We start from the raw sequence: 12,383 nt of genomic DNA, 5'->3' as shown, positions 1-12,383 counted from the left end.
AAGCTGACGCACGGATGCAATTTTTTTTGAGTAATTATTAGCTCTGAAATTGGTTAAATTCAGGATTCATTGGTCTATAAAAGAGAATAATTTTACAACCCGAATTAGACACCAGACACGATTTACATGGGAGTTTAAGGGCTTCAAGTTATCAACGATAAATACGCAAATAAGTTTCCTATATAACTTTTGGCCAATATATTTATCACCTATTTCATTTTAAATCTACAGTTATAAACTATTAATTGCCCTCAAATATGGGATATTGGAAAATCTATTATGGATTTCCGAACCCGATTTTCATTTGGCATTTTTTTTAAATTTGTACTAAACTACAACTTGCAGCAAAGTTTATAAAGTTTATTAAACGTGTTTTTACTCATCAGGAACGTCTCATAAGACAACGACCTTCCTGGTATTATCTAGCTTAAGACTCGTGAGACCTGAGCTACTTACAAGGGCTACGTGTTAGTAGGCCTCCTTTTAAACCGGTTGACACCTATCCCACACGGGTGTTACATACATATGTTACATGTGTTGCTATATATGTACATACGTCTGAAGCAACGGCGTTGACCAGAAATATTTATGTCAATTATTTAGCAGAGAATCAAAAAATTATTTACGGAAAATAAATTCCATTTGAGCATATTTTTCATTGGGATACATACATCCCAGTTTATGTGGAATTAGATAATTAAGTAAATTTACTTATCTTAATGCAGCTTATTAAAGTTATGTAACTAAATGATGTAATGCATATATTTTCACAGTTCACCGTCCTACATACACCACAATGGCGCCACGACAAGGAGAAAAAACTGTGTCCGACAATGTTGGCATGACCCGGATAAAATTCGCTCTACCCGTCGACCCTTCCTCGGCCCCGATTCCGGTTCAATTTGACCAAGTGACCCCAGCCCTTGTCATGGAATCAATTCCCGATACGGCTACAATTCTAGCGACACAGCTCTTCCGGGACGTTGCCGCCTTCCTGGGGCGATACTTTGCTTCCCAGGAGACGAAATACTTGGAAAAGATTGCCCTCAATGGCGCCACGTATACAAAATCGGTCTATTACTTTGCCTCGAGTTACGAGAATGAGCTCGCCTTTGCCATGCTGCACACGTGGTGGTGGCTTCTGGACGATTTCGTTGACACGTGCGGCCTCAAGGGGACCACAGAAAAAATGGAGATGCTCGATATTCTTGACAAATTCATTGGGACTGGGGGAAATCCAGAGGTATTAAAAATGGGCACATGTTTCTACCATGTAAAAAAATTAGATAATATCAACGGCCAAGATTTATGGCACACTCTAAGAATTCCAGTGGTGAATGCACGTGATTCTACCGGCTCTGGAGATCGTGATTATTTCCATCCCGTAAAGTAATTAGTACATATTTATGGTTTGATTTTTAAAGTAGGGGCGTTTTTAATAAACCAATCCTAAGACCGGCAGGGCTCTCATTTTAAAAATCAAACCATAGCCTCTGGTCGATGATGACCCGGTGAAATAATTTCGTATCCTGGATTTCAAGCAGGAATGATTCAATTTTCTAAAACTAATTCAAATCTTATTAAACATATTTCGTGCTAGGAAACCATCAAAACTAATTCAGACCCATGGCTTCGCGCTATGTTGGAAAGTTATGCAGAATGGGATGCCACCATGGGTGGAATTGTACCAGACTATTTTTCGTTTAAAGATCGTTTTACAAAAGGATTGAAGGTATATTTACAGTCGAGCGAGTGGGGTTTAATCGACTCAACTTTGACCGGGTATTCGTTCGAGATGTTTTCGCACTGGAGAAACATATCCTGCGGGGCTATTGGCTCGAATGAATTGATGATGTTGTTAGAAGATGGAAACCCTCCGAAGTATATGCTCGACCATGTGATGGTCAAGGTGAGATGGGAACTTTTGGTTTGGTTAATACATAATTTGCCCTTATTAGAAATGAGTTTCTTGTAGAAATTGAAAGTAAATCTTACATAATCTATGTCAATCTACCAGCGCAGATTATCACCAAATCGGCATCACTTGATCATAAATTTAATTAGTAGTAAATTTTCAGAAGACACGACTTCCCAATAATTGCATCTGAAGAGGTGAATAAACGCTGAAGGCTTGACAAAGTTTATGCTTTTCTCATTTATTCCGTTGTTTCTCCTCTGCTGTAGAGATGTGTTCAGTCGGGGTAGTCGGGGACATCTGGTCTGAACTTAAGGAGATTTTGCCTCCTTTAGTATTTATGAATTTGAACCTAGCGTTTGTGAAACTGACATTTTATAAAATTTCAAAACAGAAACCCTGAAGCTTTAAGAATTCAAATGTCCACAAGTGGAGTGTCCTTAAATATTATTATCCCGAATACTTTTTGTCCATATTCCAAATATTTGTCTATATTTTTTATCCACGTTTTATTTGTCTGCATTTTTTTTCCATGTTTTATGTGTCTATATCTATATTATAATTTCGAAAAGTCCGTCCCGTGAAATTTTCCGTGACATTCCTGTATTCTGATTGGCCGCGGGCTTCCTGGCTCCGCAAATCACAGCACGGATACGATTTTGCTTGTGATTTCGGTTATGATTACGGTTATGATTTGGGTTATGATTCGGGTTATGATTTTTGTCATGGGTAACCAAAAAAAATTCTTAGCAAATTTAAAAAATTGCTTGGCAACGTCAAACAATTTCCTTAGCAACGTTAAAAAAAATCCTCAGCAACGTTAAAAAATTCGTTAGCAACGTCAAAAAAATTTACTTAACAACGTTAAAAAATAGAAACGTTAAAAAATTTCTTACCAACGTTAAAAAATTCCTTACCAACGTTAAAAAATTTCCTAAGCAACGTTAAAAAAATTCCTTAAAAACATTTAAAAAATTCCTCGGCAACGTTAAAAAAATTCCTTGGCAACGTTGAAAAAAGTCCGATGTAAGCTGGCAACCAACCTGAATGAAGGAATGTACTGGAAAGTTTAAGGGAACAGCCTTTTCGATGTTTTAATATATTTAGATGTTGTTTTGCTCTCAAATTGTAAGTTTGTTATAATTAGTTCATTCCCGCAGTGATATGGTGCTTTCATCGAATGATTTTGTTGTGTTGATTTAAAACTTGATGTGGACCGTCTTTAAGACGGGCTTATAGGCTAGTTTTTCCATATTTTACTTGACTATATTTTTGTCCATGTTTTATTTATCTATATCTTGGTCCATATTCTGTCATCTGTATGTCATTAGTAAGCCATGGATCCTAATATGTAAATGAGCACTTTGAAATTTCAGACCCTGTTTTACACGTCCTCCACACTGGGCGCCGTGCGCAACGATATCGTCGGTGTAGTTAAGGACTTAGCGAAAAACGAAACTGGAGGCACGGTCATGCACAAAATCCTCGTCGAAGAGAAATCGCCAGATGCCGCCGTCCAAGAAATTATTTCCCTTCATGAGAAAGTTATTCGAGATTATGTTCAGTTGAGAAAAGCCATTTTGAACCTCTTCAAAAATTGTGGGCAAGACGATTTCAAGAAACTGGAAAATTGTTTCGAGTTATTGGAGCGGTACGAGTATGGGGCGACCATTTTTTACTTTGCCTCACCGAGATATCTGCTCGATGGAAAGTTTGAGTTGGAACACATTACCACAAATTGATACATCACATTAATTCGTAATAAATGAAAAATGTTAAATGTTTTCAGCAAAATATGTTTGCAAAATATACACATGCAAGTACGTATGTATGTGGCTCATCCTCAGCAAGGCTAAGAATCCATTGTGTTTGAGAGGCTAAAAAGTATGTTGTTAAATGCCTGGCTTAAAATATGAATATTAGTTTTACTTTCCTTGTCACAAGGAAATGAGAGATATGAATATGTATCTGTAATTTCGATCTGGGCAAACCTAACCCACGTAATCATCCCAATTATGTCTCGCGGACGGAGGGAATTTTGTTACAAATTATTAGCTCACCCTGTGTAGCACGGGGCTATTGAATTCCTCTTGTCCGTCCGTCCGTCTGTATTATTAATCCTAACCATATTAACCCTAATTAGTATCACATTTGGTATACAATAATCTATGTCAAAATTATCTAACAATTTTTCCCGCTTTTTTCCCACCCATAGCGCATAATATATTAAAATTACGTGTTAGTTTGTCTATTTGTATGGGGCACAACAATTGGAACAATTGATGCGAAAACCACAGAGTAACTGGCAGTAACAATTAAGCAATCTTGACAATGAGATGGAATTGAAACTTACTTGTCGTCAGGCATACATAGGCGACACTGTCAAAAAAATGTTTTCACGTATTTCACGTATTTATAGGTATTGATACAAATGCTGTTATAAATTTCGGCGATTTTTGTCAAAAATGTGTATATATTTTATTAGAAAAACCTCAGAAATTCAGAATACCTAAATGCATAATTCCGATCATCAAAGAGATACGATTCAAAAGCAAGTGGATATGTTTTACTTGGTCACTTTGAAATGAAAAAGTTTTTTTTAGATCTTCTATAGTCAAATACATTAAATTTGCAGCAATTTAAAACGGCTTAACAAAATGATTTTTATATGTACATACATGTACCGCAGATTTGATTAAACGTTTTACATAAATATGTATTTCTGGGTTTTTAAGAAGATATTTATCCGCACTCTGCAAAGGACGTCTTCCCCTCCCTAGTTAAAACAATTAACGACCGTGGTCCACATACATATGTATACCCAATAAGAATTGAATGTTTGATTCACATGATATTAATGATGCAATTGTGGGATTTGTGTGATTGTGATATTTTGTCGCAATTATTGATTTCAGTTACGTTGAATTCACATGAGATTTGTGATTGTGAAATATTAAGAAAAAGAACTGTTGAATCAACGTGTTAGTAGTGCTGAGTCAGTATCATAAAAATTCGTGGCAAAGTGGACGTGAATTTTATGTGGGAATCACATCCAAAATCTCACATGGAATTTCGAGTTTTGCTGCGGAGAATAAACGTGATTTTAATGTGAATCTGATGTGAAAGGGCGCCACCGCTACCACGTTGTCTCATGCTCTTTCCAGCCATTTTCTTTTTAGTATTAGAGTGGCAACAGACTGTGAAGTATAGTAAGCAATGGCTCCCAATAAATTACCAGAAATTCGTCCATCTTACTTTGTAGTTGTGGAGTTTCCGAACGATAAGCCTGTCTCTGTAGAAGCTATTCCACGCACCTGGTTAATTAGTGAAACAGAGTGCTGGTGGCCAGAAGCGTTAAAAATTAATCAATTGAAAAAGAAAATTGGTGATAAGTTTTCGAAACCTGAACCGGAGTGGAAAAAGTGTCCATGCAGAATTTTAGGAGAAAAAGGTGAGTTTTCGTTCATTTTCACGTTTATACAATGTACATTTATTACTAAATAAATTGTATCCATATTAGTTAAAGGTCGATTTTCCCATGTTTCACAGATGATTACCATGAAGCGCAAAAGGCCGCAAAAATTGCAGAAGATCGCTCCGATGTAGAAAACAGTAGGACAGAAGTTAAGCGCTCATCACGAAAACCAGTGCACTACAGCAGTTCTGACGGTGACGGTGAAGATTCTGACAATGATTGCGGGAGAAAATTTGGCGAATTAAACCAGGAAAATATCCCATCGACCTTTGTAAACAATACAGAACAATCAAGTACTATGTAGAAATTTAGATTAATTTCCATTCCACTGTATCTATTTAATTGTGAATAATTCAATTAGAATGACTTTGCTTTCACAGGTCTGGAAAATGAAGTGGTGGCTACTACCGAGACAAATCAAAGCCCAATATTTCTGACTTTGAACAATTCAACTGGACTTTATGAGTTGGATACCAGCCAAGGCGAAAATTATATTGGAACGTCTGAACCTGTTGTTATCGAAGATCATCTTTCAAGTTTCGCTACACCTCGACAAGCAACATCGTGCGAGACACCGAGCACAAAAAACAAATCTAATTCAGGTAAATATTTACTCAGATCAAATGAAACATAGTTTCCTGGTGAGAATTTTGTCAATTTCCCCATGTTAAATTCCATTTTGTTTTGTTATTTAGATTCGTTTCAAAAAGTAGTGCTCAGATATTTAGCTGAAATTAGAAGCACTCAGAAGGAGCTGATCAAGCGGGTTGCTAATTTGGAAAATCTAGTAGAAAATCTTCCTCATTCATCGGGATTAACCACTGGCCGACCAAATGAGGTGAATTTCGACACGCTTCCAATGTTTCCCCTCGAAAATGAGCAACAATTGACACAGTTAGAAAATCAATTGGAAATAGAAGAGGAACGAAATAACTTGGTTAGTTTGCTTTAATTAGTTCGTATTTGAAGGATTAATTAATTATATTCAAATAATTATAAATAATTGAACTTGTTTCCCCAGGTCACTTATCTATCCTTAATTGGGGGAGACGATGTGAAAGATACTGCTAAGGATATTATGAAAAGGATCGTTCATCACAGTCTTGCTTTGAAAATTACATTTACTGGGAAAGGGGACAAAACAGCATTCAATATTCATTCAAAATTGAACGAGTGTATTCTATGTGAGTTTGATAACTTTATTTACAACTGTAATACAAAAAATCTTATTGTGATGATTCAATAAATTATTTTTTTAGTTGCTGTCCGCCGCAACAGAAAGGGATCTTGTAAAACTGCCACGGAGAAAGAAATAAGAGAAGTTATCATGGACTTTTTTAGATACACTCGACCGGCTAAAGATTCCCAGCGAAATTAAAATTATACAGATTTTGCAACAATAGTTTGTTAGTAAGAAGTAGTAAATTAGTAGGTACTATTATTAATTGTAAAAATGTCATCTTCTAGAACAAAACGTAGGAAAGTGCAGCAAGATTATCAGAGTATGGTAGATGAAGTGCATAATTTAAACACTAATTTAGAAACTAATTCAGGTTCGATTCAGGTGCCAATTTTAGAAAATAGTTATAGTCCTCCTCCATCATTTGCTGCATCAATGGCTAATGATTTACAGTTAAATGACGAATCAATTTTGATTACTTCTAATAATAACCCAATGTTGCAAAATAGTTTAAGTGAGTGGGCGGTTAAGCACAATGTAACAGCCCGAGCCGTTGACGATCTATTGTTAATTTTAAAAAATGAAAATTTAGATTTACCCAAATGCTCCAAAACCCTCTTGAAAACCCCCTGTACTAAATCTTACGAGTTTCAGAATATTCCTGGTGGGATTTATTATCATTTTGGCCTTGTCAAAAAGTAGAATTCTATCAATCCAAGAACTTAATATGCAGTACCGATACAATTAAACTTATCATAGGCGTGGATGGTTTACCCATTAGCAAAAGCAGTAAAAAACAGTTCTGGCCAATTTTAGGTAGCAGCAAAGAGGTTAATTCAAATAAGCCTTTTATGATTGGATTATATTTCAGCGAGGTTTCAAAACCCACATGCTTTATTAAGTTTTTAAATCCGCTTGTGTTAGAATTTAAAGAACTATTGGCTCACGGAGTGTTTATTTGCGGTAAATTTTATAAAATTGAAATTCAAGGTATTATTGCAGACGCCCCTGCTCGTAATTCTTTAAAGTTTACGGTGCCTTTTAACGCGTATCATGTTTGTGAGCGTTGTGTAGGAAAAGGAAGTTGGTTGGGGCGAGTTATTTTCCCGTCGCTTAATTCACCACTCCGATCGGATGAACAATTTATTTCCCAATCAGACCATCTTCACCATACTGGTGTGTCCCCACTAGTTCAATTAAATATTGGATTAGTAACAATGGTTGTCCTTGACTACATGCACTTGATATGCCTAGGTGTAGTTAAAAAATTGCTAAAATATTGGAGAAAGGGACCTTTACGGTTTAGATTAGGCCGAAAAGAGGTTGAAATCATATCTGAAAAATTAGTTGGGCTAAGGAAGTATGTTCCAAAAGAATTCAATAGAAAACCTCGCACTTTAATAGAATTAGACTTTTGGAAAGGCACCGAGTTTCGATCGTTTCTGTTATACTATGGTCCTGTTGTTTTGAAAAGCATTTTATCTCCTTCAAAATATAATCATTTTTTACTTCTTAGCGTAAGTACACGGATTCTGTTGTCTGATAATCGAAATTGGTATAACAATGGTAGAAATATGCTGAAAGAATTTGTTAAAAATATTAATTCATTATATTCTCCCGAGTGTTTAGTATACAACGTACACTCCCTGATTCATGTTGCTGATGATGCTGATATTTATGGCTCGCTAGATTCTATCAGTGCTTTTAAGTTTGAAAATTATATGCAAACTCTTAAAAAAATGATTAAATCCAAGAAACATGAACTTTCTCAAGTTGTGCGCAGAGTTCATGAGTATGAAAACTCGTCATTTGTAAATTCCCCAGTGTCCAGAAAAATTGAATTGAAAACTGATAGTTCTAACTCAACTTTTCTAACTAGCAATGGTGACATAGTTCGTGTCGTACAAATTAGCCTTGATCAAGTAGGAGTAAAGATTTTCAAGAACAAAAAAGAGTTTTTTGAGTATCCTTGCAAAAGTAGCTTACTTAGCATATACGTAGTTTGTCAGCTTTGTAAAACTATGCATACTTTTCCACGGTCATCACTTAAACTTAAATTGATGTTATTACCTTTGACCAGTGACCTATTTGCATGTATGCCTCTTTGTGGTCACGATCTTAGCAATAATTAGAATTAAGATTATTTATGTACAATAATAGTTTAAGTATGTTAACCTACATTTAGTAAAACGTAATTCAATTTGTAAAATGAAATGAATATAAATAATGCAAATAAATGAATGTGTATGAAATGTTAAATCTGTGTAGTTTTACTGTGAATTAAAACGTCATTACAACGCCAAATTAACACCAAGCGAGTGTGAAATGCATGCGCGAAAAGCGTGAATTTACGCACACAAATCACTTCATTTTAACGTTAAATACACGTTCAAAGCTTGTTTATTTCACATTGCAACACGTTGATACAACGCTCGCTTTTTTTACTCAATCACGTTGCCAGCACGTTAAAAAAGTGGCCAAATTCACTGTTATCTCACATTGTGCGGATCACGTGAATGTCACAAACAAATTCTTATTGGGTATACATACATCCAAATCTGAATATAGGTAATTGCACCAATTATGTATGTAGTCCGTAATATTAATCTGTGGGAAGCAAAACTCGTAAGGGAACGTCCATGCATAACGTCATCAAAAAGGTGCGTGGGTGTTTTTAGTCTCTTATTTACCTTACTTGTGCTTAGATTAACGTGTTAATAATAAGGAAGAGGTTGGTAAGTGGTCAAAAAATTTGCATTTTTGATGACCTTATATATCTATGCACGTTCCCTAAATAGAATTGTCCCGCCTTGAATTTGCACGTACGTTTACCTGTATCTGTAAAACGGTGAAATTCCGTAGAAAACTAGATTTGTGACTTTGTAGCTTAAGGAAATAGATAATACGGCAATTACATAATTATTACTCTCTTTCCTCTTTCCAAACGCTATAGACTGAAGAACTAATAACTACTGATAATTAAGGTGTAACATGTTCCCTACCAGTGAGAAATGGATGCATATTTTGAACGTAACTTGCTTTATGGATGTTTTTTTATCTCGTGACGCAGGCGTTACGATATCCGCGAGTTTTTGAGCCGAATAGGTATTTACTTGATTTAAGTGTCATTAATTATATACCTACATACAAATGAACAATATATCATTGCACACGTTATTCGATAAAAAAAGATCGATTGGAATAAAGAGATGTACATATGTACATATGTACATAGCTAACAAGGGTATAATTAATTTTACTGGGAGCATAAATATGCACAAGTGCTTGAATTGTGTAAATCCAGGTTTCGTGGGAGATATTTATAAACTGTATAAAAGAAAGTTTTCGGGCAGAATGCCACTAGTTACGAGTGAACGAGCTTTAAGTTATCAGCGATAAAAATAGGTAAGTAAATGAGCGTCCATACTTTTGCATAACATATTTATTATGGTTCGTGTATTACAATTAGACCCTTTTTGATATTATGTATTTCTTGCACACAATCGGGTCTAATTATAAAATACTAACCATTGGTAATTCCATTTTCAATGGTACTAACAATGCGTGGACATAAAATGGTGTTCTCCGATTTCGATCGGTCTAATTAAAAAATTTTCATCCACAGAAAAAAACACCAGTATTTTTGCGGCATCTTCAATGCGCGTTCTCTCGCCTGTTTCGGAATTTCATAGTAAACATTCAACCAAAATCACGTCTTTTAAAACGTTATAAATTTACGAATTCCACTCCGAGTTCAAAAATTAAACATCTTTGTTAAGAACGTCTAATTTAAAAACTTTGTCATAATTTTAAAAAAAATGCACCTTTCAAAAAGTGAATTATGAAAAATTAGTTGTTTTCTGCATTGTTCAAAATTCAGAAATAGATGTTTTGAGGGATTAAGATCAATATGTTTCGAAATTTGTAAAGTTGGGATCAAATTCGGAAGAAGAAACAGACGAAAAAAGCTCATTCAAGAAAACTTTATGCCTACGCATTGCTGGTTCCTTAGAGTGAACTAAATACTGTAAAAAACTCAAACAAATAGTTGAGGGAGATCCATAAATTATGTCACGCAAAAATCACGATTTTCTGAACCCCCCCTCCACTTCTCGCGTGACATAATTTATGGACCATCCCTTCCCGGGTTCAAATAGTAGCCGTGTGTCTTTTCATAATTTTATGGATAGTAACCTTGCCCAAATATATAGTAGTCGGGTACCAGCCACTTACATATGATTAAAATAGTACTTCCCGGATATGTATTTAATACATATTTGACTTTTTATAGTATTCCACCTACTTATCGGTGCAGGGCCCAAAATGACGCCACAGAAGGTAGAAGAAAATGTGACCCCTCATTTCGGGATAACCCGCTTAAAAAGTGATCTGCATTATGACCCTGCTTCGACCCCCATTTCAATCCACTTTGACCAAGTGACCCCCGCAAATGTCTTGCAATCATTTCCAGAAGCTAGCACGATCCGAGAGAATAACCTTTTCAGGGACGTGGAGGCCTTTATTGGGCGACACTTTGGTTCCCAGGATGTCGTAAAGGAGACGAATTACTGTGACAAGATTACCCTGAATGGTGCCACGTATACAAAATTGGCCTACCACTTTGCCTCCAGCTATGAGAAACAGGTCTGCTTTGCTATGGTGCACACGTGGTGGTGGGTTCTGGATGATTTGATTTACACGTGTGCCCTTAAGTCGACCATGGGAAAAATGGAAATTATTGACACTATTGAAAAATTTATAGAGACTGGTGGAAATCAAGAGGTACATAGGTTAGAAACCGGTATAAAGTTACATAAACGCTAAGACCTAGGAAATTGGGTTGGTATTGTTTGTTTTGTTTTAGTTTTTGTTTATGGTTGTTTTACCATAAAGAAAAAAACAAAAACATTTTAATAAAAGAAACGTGACAGAACAAATTTGTTATAGCAACACAAAAGATAACGAAAATTTGAAAACAGTTTTGTTTGTTTTGTGTATAAAATGCAGAGAGTGATACAGATTTAGGTAAATCAGATTTGTAAAATACGTTTTCCATTATTGCCGAAAACAGAACAATTACGACAAAAATAAGAAACAGTTTCATACAACAATATCGTTTTGGTGCGTAACAAAACAAAGCAAAAATTAGCAATGCCAGACCTTATGAAAATATATAATTCAGGAATTTTAAGCCGGAATTATATAATTTAAAAAAACAACCTCAACTTCATTATATTTTTTGTTAGGAAACACTCCAAGCTTGCTCAGACCCTTTACTTCGCTCTATCTTGGCTAGCCATGCGGAGTTTGATGCCAAATTGGGTGGGATTGTGTCGGATTACTCGAAAGTTAAGCATCGTTTTACCAAAGGATTAAGGCTATATTTACAATCTAATGCGTGGGCTTTAATGGACTCAAATCTGGCGGGCTACTCATTCGATTCGTTTCTGCACTGGAGAAATATTTCGTGCGGGGCTACTGGCTCGAATGAATTGCTGATGCTGCTGGAAAATGGAAACCCTCCGAAGTATATGCTCGACCACGTGATTGTCAAGGTGAAATTGAGATCTTGTTTTGTCGCTTTATCACATGAGAAAGTGCTCGTCATGTCCAGGGTACCCATTATGTTTGTTTAGAATCTATTTATTAACACCTCAGATGAAGGATGCATTCATATATATTTCCGTGTAGAATTCATACTCGACGCGGTGGCGTGGCCAAATTGGAATGATTTAAATAATTATTAAAATTGCCATAACGTTTGGAATCCTTAAAGGATTTATAAAATTGTTAATTAAAACCACCCACGAGAA

Source organism: Folsomia candida, unplaced genomic scaffold (assembly GCF_002217175.1).
Source record: "Folsomia candida strain VU population unplaced genomic scaffold, ASM221717v1 Fcan01_Sc031, whole genome shotgun sequence".
NCBI lineage: Eukaryota > Metazoa > Arthropoda > Collembola > Entomobryomorpha > Isotomidae > Folsomia > Folsomia candida.
This window is presented reverse-complemented; position numbering follows the sequence as displayed.